The sequence below is a fragment of the Sceloporus undulatus genome, chromosome 6 (genome assembly GCF_019175285.1).
Source record: "Sceloporus undulatus isolate JIND9_A2432 ecotype Alabama chromosome 6, SceUnd_v1.1, whole genome shotgun sequence".
NCBI lineage: Eukaryota > Metazoa > Chordata > Lepidosauria > Squamata > Phrynosomatidae > Sceloporus > Sceloporus undulatus.
In genome coordinates, this window is record NC_056527.1 from 18,434,796 (window position 1) to 18,447,337 (window position 12,542).

Sequence of the window (12,542 nt, forward strand, 5' to 3'; positions counted from 1 at the left end):
GTAAATTCCATATAGATGAATTTCTAGAGGAATAGCTGTGTCTGTTGTAGAAAAATCAACAGAGAGTAATGTTGGACTAACCATATTGTCATGGCATACGCTTTCATATAATAAAGTCCAGCAGATACAACAGGTAGATGGACTGTATTGGAATGGTATAAGTAACATGTTCTTTGTGTAATAAGTCATATCTTTATGTGTAGATATAATAATATGTCAGTATATGGTGCAATGCTCCTTTGTCAGAATATATTAAAATAAGTTACTGTTGATGAGTGAGTTTTACAAAACTCGTTATTCATTGTAATGAAGAAGGATGAAGTTGTATCTCATTTCCACTTCTGTGTTGCTGTTGGCAGACAATACCATTTTTCTTATGCTCTATGTATAGTGCCAGATAATTTTTAAATGAAAAATTAACAAGACACTTTTCCACATGGAACAAGTCTAAGGGGACTCTTACTGTGGCTTAATCATGATTGAAGTTGTTATTTTCCATCTTTGATTGTGCCCTGTTTTCTGTGAACTTCATGTGAACTACCAGATTGCTTGTTTCTGGTTACTGAGTTTTAAGCTCTACAAACTTGGATGACATAAGGTTGAGTTGACAGTTTGCTTCTGTTGTTGATGCGCCTTCAAAAATACTTAAGGCCATCAGCTTAAGATGACATGCTTGGGGGGAAAACACAGTATTACTAGCTGAGTATTGAATTGTTGTGCTTACAAATATAAAGTCATACACTAGAGTGATTTACCAGTGTTTTCATCTTTTATGGAATAAATAAAGAAGAAGCATAAAAAAACATCACTAAGACATTGCACAAGCTTCAGATTTTCTTAAATAAGGAAATAAATTCATATAATTTGTGTCAGTAATTTTGCTTGTGGAGTGGACTAAACAACATTTTATAACTTTTCAGAGATAAACAATGGGAGTGCAAATGGTTGTGGCACAGGTAAATATTTGATTACTGCATTGGACCCTACACCGGGCTGTCTTTAGAATATTCTTTGGCAATTACAGTGAACCCTCACCTTTCGTGGGGTTTAGGCATGTAGGACTCCCATGAAAGTTTAAAAAACCATAAACATCTTTACCCCTCCCTAGGTAGCTGGCAAGGTAGCTGGGCCTGGCTGCGCACACAGGTTCTCTTGCTCATTCACTTGCTCAGGTGGGAACGAATGAGGAGATTCAATGGAGGTGGTAGGAAGACAAAAGGTGACACCTGTCCCATCACTTTTCCCTTGTCTATCTGCACAAGTGAGTGAGGGAATGTGCATGCCTTTACTCCATGCGCTCCATCTTAATATTCACTTTCCCAAGCCCACCTGCAGAAATGGGCAAGGGAATATTTTCTCTGCTTCCTTGTGCTTCTCTCCTATTGCCTCACCCCCCCCCCCCACTTGCATGAGCAAGCAAGGGGATGCATGCACCACCAGGTCCAGCCACCCCACCAGTTTGGTTTCCTCCCATTCGTATCGATGTTATTGAAGTCCCTGTTAAAAGTGGCACATATGCTCAAGCCCTGTTAAAAATAATGGGGCCCATGCCAGTGGCGTGGAGTGTGCGCCATTATCCCTTCTGGGGTGCGCCGAGGCTTCTTCTGGTGCAGCTTCCAGCATATGCTGAAAGCTGTGTATATTGCACCCATGTATGACACGGGCACACTGTACAATAATCTGCAAATAATCAAACCCGACAAAAGTGGAGGGATTACTGTATACCAGTGTGGTGTAGTCATCTGATTGTTGGACTATGACTTTGGAGAATAGGGTTCTAATTCTCACTTGGTCATAGAAGCCTGCTGGGTGATCTCGGGCAGGTCATAATCTTGCAGTCTCAGAAGAAGACAAAGGTAAGCCCTCTCTGCAGAAATCTTGCCAAAACAAACAAACAAAAACAAAACAAAACAAAACTTAACTTCCATAACTTGGAAATTATGTGAAGACACACACAACAACAGCAATTTTAGAATGCAACAACTATATTGGTATAACTAGAACTAACCCTATGAAACACAACAGTTTTCAAACAGCTTTACTAATTTACTCATTTCACTGTGCAACTACAACAAGCAAACGTTGTTTACTGCTTGGGTCTTTCCCCACACACATTGGTAATTTCCCTTTTGTTTCATACATATGCTTCCAATACACTTGGATTATTATTGGGATGTGGTGGGGCAGGCAACAGAAACATGGATGAGACCTTTTTAGGTTAACACACAAATTATGGAACACATTTATTTATTTATTTATTTCGTTTAGATGCCCCCTTTCTCCCAGGAGGGATCCAATGTGGCATCCAGAAACAATTTTTTTTGAAATGTTTACAAAAATCGTTTTAAAACAATTTAAAATTTGCACATTAAAACACAATGAAATCATTTAAAAATCATACAAGAATTAAAAACAGATAAAACATGCATCTAGATGAGAAACTTCCCTGCCTAACTATTAAAAGCTTGCCAAAATAAAAATGTTTTTGCCTGCTGGCCAAAGGGAAGGGGCAAGCCTAGCCTTCCATGGAAGGGCATTCCAGAGGGTGTAGCTGCCACCAAGAAGGCTCTCTCTCATGTTCTCACCAAGCAAGCCTGTGATGGTGGTGAGACAGTGAGAAAGCCTTCCTCTGATGATTTTGAAGCTCTGGCAGATTCATATGGCTTCCTAGAGCAGTTCCCTTGTAACCTCCTTTCATGGCTTCTTTTTATTACTGTGAGCAGTACAGCCAGCCCTTCTTATACACAGTTTTTTTAACATGGATTCAAGCACCCACAGTTTGAAAATGTTCAATAAAGTTTAAATTTCAAAATAACAAACCTTGATTTTTCCATTTTTTTTATAAAGGACACCATTTTGCTATGTCATTATATTTAATGGGACTTGAGCATCCATGGATTTTGTTATCCATAGGGGATCTTGGAACCAAACCCCAGAGTATAACAAGGGTCCACTGTATTTATGTACATTTATATACTATATTTGCTACAAATGTCTAAACAAATATTGTCTCACCTTCACAATAATGCTCTAGGTTTGTTAGAGACAGAGAGACAAATGTTTGGTTAGCCCGAGATCACCCAGTGAGCTGCCATGTCTGAGTGATGGTTTGAACCTAGGTTCACACCCAAATCTCAGCACCACACGAAATGCCTGTAGCATTTTGAAGGTATTTGAAAATAATGCTACTCAAAGTGGTGGCCCATACACTGGTATTGGTCAATGAGCCATCATCTGCTGGTCCCCGGAGAATTTCCAGGAAGGGAAAAAAAATAATCCTAGCCAGTGAGTACAAATATGGTACAGGTTTCTGCCACATTGATCTGAAGGGGAAATTGCCAGTCATGCACATCATATAATTTAAGAAGCAGTGTTTAAAACAATCTTTTGAGTTGTTTATGGCTAGCTTCCCAGTGCTGCTTTTTAAAATAGATAGGTAGATAGAATTGTCCCCATTTTAATAATTATACAGGACTATCTTATTTTTATTGTCAAACTGTTTTTTAAATTAAATAGTTTGTATTTGTGTTTGCTTTTTCTGGATATGTAAGACAAAAATGAGATTCATTATGAAGATACCATTATCAAAGATCTGATTTAAACCATCAAATATGCTTAAAATTGAGAATGTCGGGATATTTATATTACTGTAGTTAGAACTATGAAAGTCTAATTAGGGTTGGGAGTATTGGCTAATGCCTAAAATGGAATTAAACACATGTAATCTCATTGAATGAGTTCTAAGTGAGCCTAGTGCTCTATTGAAATGTGAACTTTGCGTGTCTTGATTGTAGAGATCAAATTCTTTAAAGTTGAATTCACTTTGTTATGCTTGTTTTTGCTTTCTGCTTTAGGAATTTAGTATTTCTTTTTTTAATAAAAAAAAACTGACACAAGAAAATGGCAATTAATATAGAGTATCCAAATCTAAAGCCCACAAATGCTTTGAAGGTTAACACCAGAGTCAGAAAATTATCCAGGAAACGAGTTAAAATCTGGCAAGGCTGCTGTGACAGATATACTGATTCTCAGTTGGGAAGTCTGCTTCCCTTGTTCTGAGACAGTTGACATTTCTGAACTATTTCTTAGGAAATCTCAATGTACAGCATTACAAATTATGTACTGTATGGGTGATCTTTCTCAGGTCATTTCATAAAAACTCTAACACATTTTAAAATACAAATAATAAAAACCAGCAGATAATATTAAAATATGAACTTTAAAATCCTCTACAAGTTACATCCAAAATGAATTTCTTTTCCACACCTCAGTAACCTTTTAGGAGGATGCCACCAAAAACAGCTATTTAAACACTTTCTAAAGGACTGCAACAAAGGTGTAAATATAGAGTTTATTTCACCACCACTGACTGATCCCAGCTAGTTGTGAGAATGGTTATCTCCTGCAATGCCACCAATATTGTCTTTCTGTATAAAATACCCAAGAAATTTCAGACAGAAATTCAAAATTTGCATAGTTGATCTATTCTAGGCAAAGAGGTTTCCCTGACCTTTCCTTTCCAGAGTATCTCCTCACTCATAAATCCTGTTGTTGGGAATTAATTATTAATGATGGTATGGTCTGTCTGATGGAAGTAGACAGGATCCCTTTTTATAACAGTGGCTTTCCCCCTTTTTTAAGTTCACCATGGAACGAGAAATGTTTTGTACCTCAGTTCTCATTTGATTATGCTGTGAATGTGCGTGTGGCACAACAAATGAAGCAGAGTACTTAAGTATACCCCCAAGTAGTTTATTATAAATATGAGCAGAATGGAGCTGTTGATTGTCTTTGATTATTTTTAATGAAGGATATTACAACATGACAAGCTTTACAGAAACCTAACAAACGTGCTTTCTTCTGCGCTAAAAGGCAGCAGTTATTTCACCAATTACCATCATTAGATTAAAATTTCCTTGTAGGCATGTGTAGTGCATATATACACATATATGCCATCATTGTGGAATTCTCCTCTTATTTAGTCAATCTATTTAAAATAATGATTTAGAGTGTGCAAATTGCCCCTGTTCAGATATGAAAGGAAGAGACACAGGAAGAAAGAAATCTTCCTTATTAAAGCTGTTCTTTTTGCAAGCTCTGCGAACTATGTCGTCTAACATGACAAAGTGGGGTAGTCCTATAGTAATTGTGCTTGCTTCTGTTATGATTTCTTAATATTTATTGCCATTTTGGCATTTTCAAATACCCTGATCTTTCATAGGAATTAGCTGTTTAATAAAGTCAGAAGAGAAGGTCAGTAATATGCTTCTGTCAATGCAGAATGTTTGTTGGCTTTTTCTTAAATGAAAATTGATATCTATTTATCTTTTGTTAAAGGTCGGGGTTTGAACGTCTAGCATACAGATTTAAGGGTTATTGCTCAAGTTCTAATATTACTAAAGTTTTGCAGTTCTGTCAGTCTTTGTGGTTCATACAAACTCACACTGCATATCAGCAGCTGGTTTCAAACAGAAGAGTTCCTGAATGTGTAGTATTAATAGATCCATATTGTACAGTAGCAGCTGTTCCCCTAGACTAGCTGGCTGTCCATCCAAATAATATTCCACTGCAGGTATCCTGTCCCATATATCCTATGGTTAGGAGAAATAGAAAGCTATGGGTTTTGAGGTTCCCATCTCTTCCCTAGGGAAATCTTTGCCTGTCTTCTGTAGTACCTTTAACATCAGTGTAGTGGTAAATCTGAATCAAAATGTTATTCTTGTTGTTGTGTGCCATCAAGTTGTTTTTGATTTATGACAACCCTAATGTAAACCTATAATGGGATTTTCTTGGCAAGATTTTGTTGAGGGGTTTGCCTTTGCTTCCCTCTAAAAGTTTAAGACTTGCTAAAGGCCACCCAGAGGGTTTCCATGGTTTAGCAGGGATTTGAATCCTGGTCTCCAAAGTCATAGTCCAATGCCACTCAACCCACAATGTTACACTGGCTTTTATTTTTTTTTACCATACAATTTCTATGTTGGTTATTAACACCAGCCATGTTCAGTAACAATGAGGTCAGTGCTGCACCATAGTTAAATCAAGTGAGATTGCTGGGACAGCACAAAAGAAGAGGGTACTGTATATATTGTGACCATATTTTGCTCCTCATCTCCTCAGTATGATTACAAGTCCAATAACATATTTGTACTGTACCAGTGTCCCCTAACATCCAACAAACTTACTTTACAGTCTAATCAGACAGCCCAATTTTAGAAAGTAGTCTTCCATTTCTCCTTGAAAGAAAAGTTGTTTATCCTTCTTTCTGCATAGCGCATATGATATCATGTGGCCAAGAATTCTGATAATTGTAGTCCAAAATGATACCCTTTCCAAGGTCCACCTGTGACCTTTTACACATTGGCATTGGAGTGGCTGAATGGTTAAAAAGTGGAGCTATAGGCTATAGTAATGCAGTTATCGATACTATGGCTAATCCATTTTTTTTAGTCAGCTGGTTAAAAAATAGGAGGCCACTTGTCATGGTGTACTTGCAGGCCTAGAGGACATGTCCTTTGTTAGAGATCATGTAAGGTGGATTCTTTCAGTTACTTCAGCAAACAGACATTCCAAATACTTTGTGTAATTACGTTGATTGGACATGCAGCTGCAGCCATTTCATTCTCAAATGACCAGTTCAGGTTTTCAACTGGTCATTTCCTCACACAATTACTGTAATTTTGTATGTGTGATTCTAGAGGTGTGGCTCTCCAATATAAAAGAATCTTTAAAATCATATAATCTTAGTACTCTGAAAAACGATGTAATTAAAACAGAGCAACTTTGTCTTGATCCCTATGACATCGCAATGCTTAAGTTCTCTCTTCTCCCACTAGTTTCTTTTTGTGTATAATGGGCTCCTAATGAAGCACACAAAACTGTAGTATTTGAGTTTGATGAACAATTCACTGAACCAGAATAGAATAGCACCTTATTGGCGAAAAACAGCAGGGACACAAATGGGCCTGTAATCATCAACTTTTCATTACTGTCATTGCTCTATTTTTGTGTGCCATTCCTCTACTCAACACCCCTCACCCCCCCCCAATTGTATACTTTTTATATAAAAAGTTCAAAGCTTGCTTGATGGAAGAGTAGAATATAAATATAATGGCTGTAAAATGCTCCCTAAAAACCGAGTGATTATAGGAAACTTTTATCCCATACAAGTTGGGGGAAATTTGTATCATGGAAACTCACCTGTACACAAATGAGAGCATGAATGAAAATATCCTATGAAATGCAGAGGGAAATTTGCATTAATGAAGCCCACCTTGGCACATAAAGTGCAGTCCCCATAGCTAAAATGTATTACTTAGAGGCTCCTGGTAAATACAATCTCAAAATATCATTCTCATTTTTAGTGTGAATGATTCATGAAAGAGAACCATCCTCATGTCTTGAAAGGGATTGCTTTGATTGAAGCATTCCCAAAGAGAGATGTTTTAGTAGTCATGGGCCACTGGTATAACCTAGTAAACACCAACTACATATATCATTATAATACTCAATTTATAACAGTCATACCTGTAGTATTCCATCACACTATAGCACAGGGATGGAGAACATATTGATCCAAATATTGGATTTCTAACTAAGTAGCAGCCCCAGCTACCATGACCAGTGCTTCTCCAACAATGTCTTATTGCCAGTTCTAGTATGACCCAGAAGAAAACACTGAACAAACCTATTTAGATGAGGGCTGGCTTACTTTTCAGGTCAAATGCAAAAAAATCTAGACCCAATTGGAAGTGATATTAACACCAACCACTGATATAATCGGGGACAAATATGAGGCATAGGCTACTTGCACACTGTTTTTGAATGCATTTTTCTTCGTTGCTTCCAAAGAACTGAATGTATTTGAACATTGTGTTTGAACCCTAGATGTGGATTTTGCAGTGCTGTGCTGCCATCATAGGAAAATATTAGTGTTTATGTTTGAGTACTGGAAGAAGACTACAGTATAACATCAGCTTCAAAGAGTGTCTTTGTACTGTTAGAGATATACCTTGGCAGTTAAAGCCTATGACAGTGAAGCTCCTTTTTTGGTTGTTGTTACAAAAGCATCAGCATTCGGAGAATGGTGAAGGAAGGTTGGAGAAACACAGACTTTCACTGTTCCAATAGTGTATCTTCACTTAACAGTGTAATAAACAAAGCTTGAAAAGGGAAAGATCAAGGAATCTACTTCAGATGATCCTACTGTGTACACCCAACAAGTGGCTTGCCACTATAGGCATGGGTATAATTTTTGAGGCTGCCCAGCATAGAGACCAGAGGCTTAAAATAGATGGGGCCTTGTAGTCCCAGCCTTGCCAAGAAGGGGGCGGATCAAAGCTATTTAAACTGTCTTGCCCCTATCTTGGCCTCCTTTTTTGCAAGTTGAATCCTGCCCTAGGACAGTATGGACTTGCTCAATCGCTTTGGGGCCAGGTAGGAATTTTCTGCCCCTTTCTCGGGAGTTTTTGCCTACCTCATACTGTTGCTAGGGACTGGTAATTGGCTTGTGGCAGGATGCTAAATAGCTTTCCCCTGGCATTAATGGGGGTGGAGGAAGGATCGGTGTACACCTAGGCACCCCATTGAGGTGAAAGGTCTGGCTCAGGGCAGCCTTTACATGTCAAGGGACATGGAGGTTGCTCAGGAAATAGCCTTTGGGGAAGATATGGGGGTTTTCCCTCTCTTACAAACTCAAGGGAGTTTGGGAGAGCATGCCTCATGTCTGCCTCCCTATGACTGGCTGAGGATACAATCTGAGTGTTTGGATTGCCCTCAGAGTCTGGTGTTTTGCCCAATGGGAATGCTGAAAATGTGGTCTAGGGAAGACACCTGGCCTCAGCTCAACCCGCATCAGGATTTCACCCTCAGCTGATGTCTCAAGAATTTAAAGTTAACAGCTTGGGTTCAGTAGGTTTACGGTTTTGGCCCATTTTTTTACAGCCAATTTATGTGTCTGGTCTCTTTATTTCATGCTGGGAACCATGGGTGTTTGCCTACAACAAACAAGGTAAACAGCAGCTGTCTGCAGCATATTGAATATGGGTAAAGAACAAAAAAGAGAGGAACAGATAGGGCAGATAAACCTGTTTGTTAAATCCCAGCTTGTTAAAAAGCCTAGGTCTGGCCACCAAAAATGGAAATCATAAGAAAACTGGAAGTGACTTAGCCAGGGGGTTTCCATGGCCAAGCAAGGATATGAAACCCTGATCTCACAGAGTCCTAGTCCAGCACTCAAATGGCTACATCATTCTGGTTCACACTGAGCTATGCCAGCATTAGTTATTTCATCCAGTGTTATCTGAAATCAGACTACAAATAGGCTAAATTTCTGAATGCTTTGTTTTGGGTTAGGAGGAAATATCCCACTTAGTCATCCTTTAACCTTTTAAAATTTTCTACAAACATGCCACATTGGATCATTTCTGGCACTTTTCACTGTTATCAGTGTTATGTAGGTACCTTTGACTAATAGAAAATAAAAGATCTGTGCTGATAGCCTGTCCATATCTGATAGTTGGTTTGATCTAAATACTGGGGGAGGGGGGAGTGGGCAGGCAGAGTATTAAGCAATTGATACAGCAGTTTCACAGTCCTAGTAGCAAAGATTCTGTTCACTAATAGATCCCAGCAAGAATGAAATTAATTGGACACATAGAACATTAATTGCAAAAATGTGTCGCTTTTTATTGTTTACAAGCTCTTAAGTTAAAAGAAGACAAGAACTTGGATACATTCCAGCCTGTCCCACATGGAGATACTAAGAGATAATAATCAGTTAATGGCTGAAGAGTGTTCAAAGTTCTTTTCAAGCATTAACCCAGTATTTTTGTTGTTGGTTTTTTTAAAGAGAAGAAGAGGAGAATCTTTGAGACCCTTTGTTAGCACCCATTTTTCAAAACTGATTGTCATCTGAATCCCAAAAGAAATTGTAGGAAGTACTTGTCCATAAACTTGTTTAACTCAGAACTGACCATTATAATAACAGCACTGGCACAGAGACAAATATTGTAGAACTCCCTCTCATATTTGTTATGTTTGTATCTAGTCAAGGGGCCTGTCATGTCTGCTATAAATTTATACGCACAAACTCCCCACTCTACTCATCCCTCATTGTACACATTGAGCAAATGTAGTAGGGACAGCAATTAGTTTGAAAGCTCAGCTCTGCTCTGAAGTCATAGATATGCTGTAAGCAAGAGCATTTTGCTCACTGAACTTTCAGCATTGATCAGTTCATCAGTTTCTTATTTATATAGTTGAGTGTATGTGTGCCCCTTTCTCAACAGGGCACACATGAATCAATTTTACAGTAATTAGCATAAAATAGGCAAAACACAAAGAATCATAATATTGCACACAGTTGACTCCTATAAAATAAAATTACAATACAGTGGTGAAGAGAGTTTCCTAGGCAGTCACAGTGGAAAGACTCTGCTTCACACCATAACTAACCAAGTGACAAGTGCTGTATGTATATTTTGGAGAGGTGGGATGCAAAATGGGATCTCTGACTATGACTTGAACAATGACATCTGTTGTGTGTTGTTGATAACATTGATCTATCTAATATTTTTGGTACAGATTCTTGAGAGAACTGACCGGAAAGTTGTTATAAAGCTAGCACAGAGGCAGCACAGACTTGCATAACATTTCCATGTGCTAGCATATATGTAGAGATTAAAATGCTTTTTTAAAAAATCTGTCATTTAAATAGGAGGACAAAATATCTTATTGTAGAATAGAAGATTTTCTGCTCAGCCTGTTTTCTATATGCTAAATGCTAGTGGGCCACCTCAAAGCCCTTGCTTTACTTTTCTACATTTTTTTTATCTTTTAAGTGAATTTGTACAAGCAAATAGAGGGCAAGTTCAGATTAGGAGCTTTCCTCAGAAAACCAGGGCATGTGGTGTCCCTTTCAAAAATTATTTAAAAATGTGCAAAAGAAATGGTAATTGTTTGCTTTCAGGTCATTTCTGACTTATGACAACCGTAAGATAAACATAGCATGTTTTTTTCTTGGCAAGATTTGTTCAGAGGGGGTTTGCCTTTGCCTTCCTCAAGCTGAGAGTGTGTGACTTGCCCAAAATCACCCAGTGGATTTCTATAACCAAGTGGAGATTTGAATGCTGGCCTCCCAGAGTCCAGGTCCAGCACTCAAACCACTACACAATGCTGCCTTTCAAATGCCAAGCATACCTTCTTTATTTATTTATTTTTTGTTATATAGAAGGAAAGGGCCAATGAGTAGCTTGCTAAGAAAAGCGTCATGACAAGGGCAAGGTCTGTCTGGCTCCATTTACTGCTCTAGTGCTGGTTTCCCTCTTCCCTCCCCATTACTTTTCCTTTGTATCATGTCTGTTTAGCACAGGAGCCAACAGGCAGGGGTTGTCTTGTCATTTCATACCTGTACAATACTTAGAAAATGTTTGGTGCTTTATAACTGTCAATTTATAATATTAATGGAAGAGATAAAAATGTGAACTATAGTGGTTGGCAAGATGAATTAAAAATGAGCTGTGTCTACTAGCTTAGGCTGTCTTTGAGACTGGAGCTCTAATGTTGTTTTCTCTAGGCTTTGCCTTTGCATTTTCCTTTGCAATGTGATATTAATTAGATCCTGGTAGACTTAATCTTGCAAGGAACATTACAGATGTAGTTATTATCTATGTGTGTTGATGGTGATAGAGGACTATATAATTTGCTGAAATGCCTCTTGTAGACTTGAATGAGGAGGACAGGAGCATAGTTAAAGCAACTCTCATGAGCTGCTTTCCCTCTTAGTTTCCCTCTTAGCTTTATTTGCTGCTTTAACCAACTTTATTCTTTTAACACAAATCACAGACTCCTGGTGGCTGTTACTTCACAGCCCCCCACCAGTCTTTGAGATGAGAATCCACACAAAAAAAGAAGGATGTCCTCTTTCCTCCCACCGTCCCCTAGTTCTTCTCCCCTTAGTAGGGGTCCTCTCACAGGCCAACAGCAGCCTCTAAGGTTCCAATAAAGTGGGACTGGTTTCCAAGAGGACAGATGAAGGCCAGTGTCCTGTGGTACAGGCTCCTCCATGTTGGCCCTAGGATACTCACCTAGGAATCCCTCTACAACTTGGTCTCACAGCCCATCCTACCCTAGGCTTCCAGTACGAGACCTACAGCCTCATTTTACCAATGCTACTGACCATCTGTCCCTCATCCAGTGGACTCCTGGTCTTGCCCTGTGCGCAGCTGCCTTGAAGTCAATAATTTCCTAGGAGAAGGTGCTAAAATATGAGTGTTTTGATATTCTTGTTGTACATTATGGTTCCTTGATTTATATTTACTTCACCTGCACTGCAGCTCTCAAAATATTTCACAAATTGTATAAAAACCTCTCCTGTTGCTGTAACAGAACAACATTTATCAATACTATGAATTTCAAACATAAAAAAGTAGTCCTGCAGAGACAGAAGAAGTTTTAATGCTACTTTCAAAATACACTGGGAACTGCTGAAATTTAAGTCAAGGAATTTCATTGTGGAGTAACCGTATCCTAGCATTTCTCTTTTT

At 38.5% G+C, this 12,542-nt stretch overlaps 1 protein-coding gene across 1 annotated transcript in view; it reads left to right on the forward strand.

Moving 5' to 3' along the window:
* The window catches only part of PARD3 (par-3 family cell polarity regulator), a 697,528-nt gene that overhangs the window by 401,617 nt on the left and 283,369 nt on the right, over nt 1–12,542 (forward strand).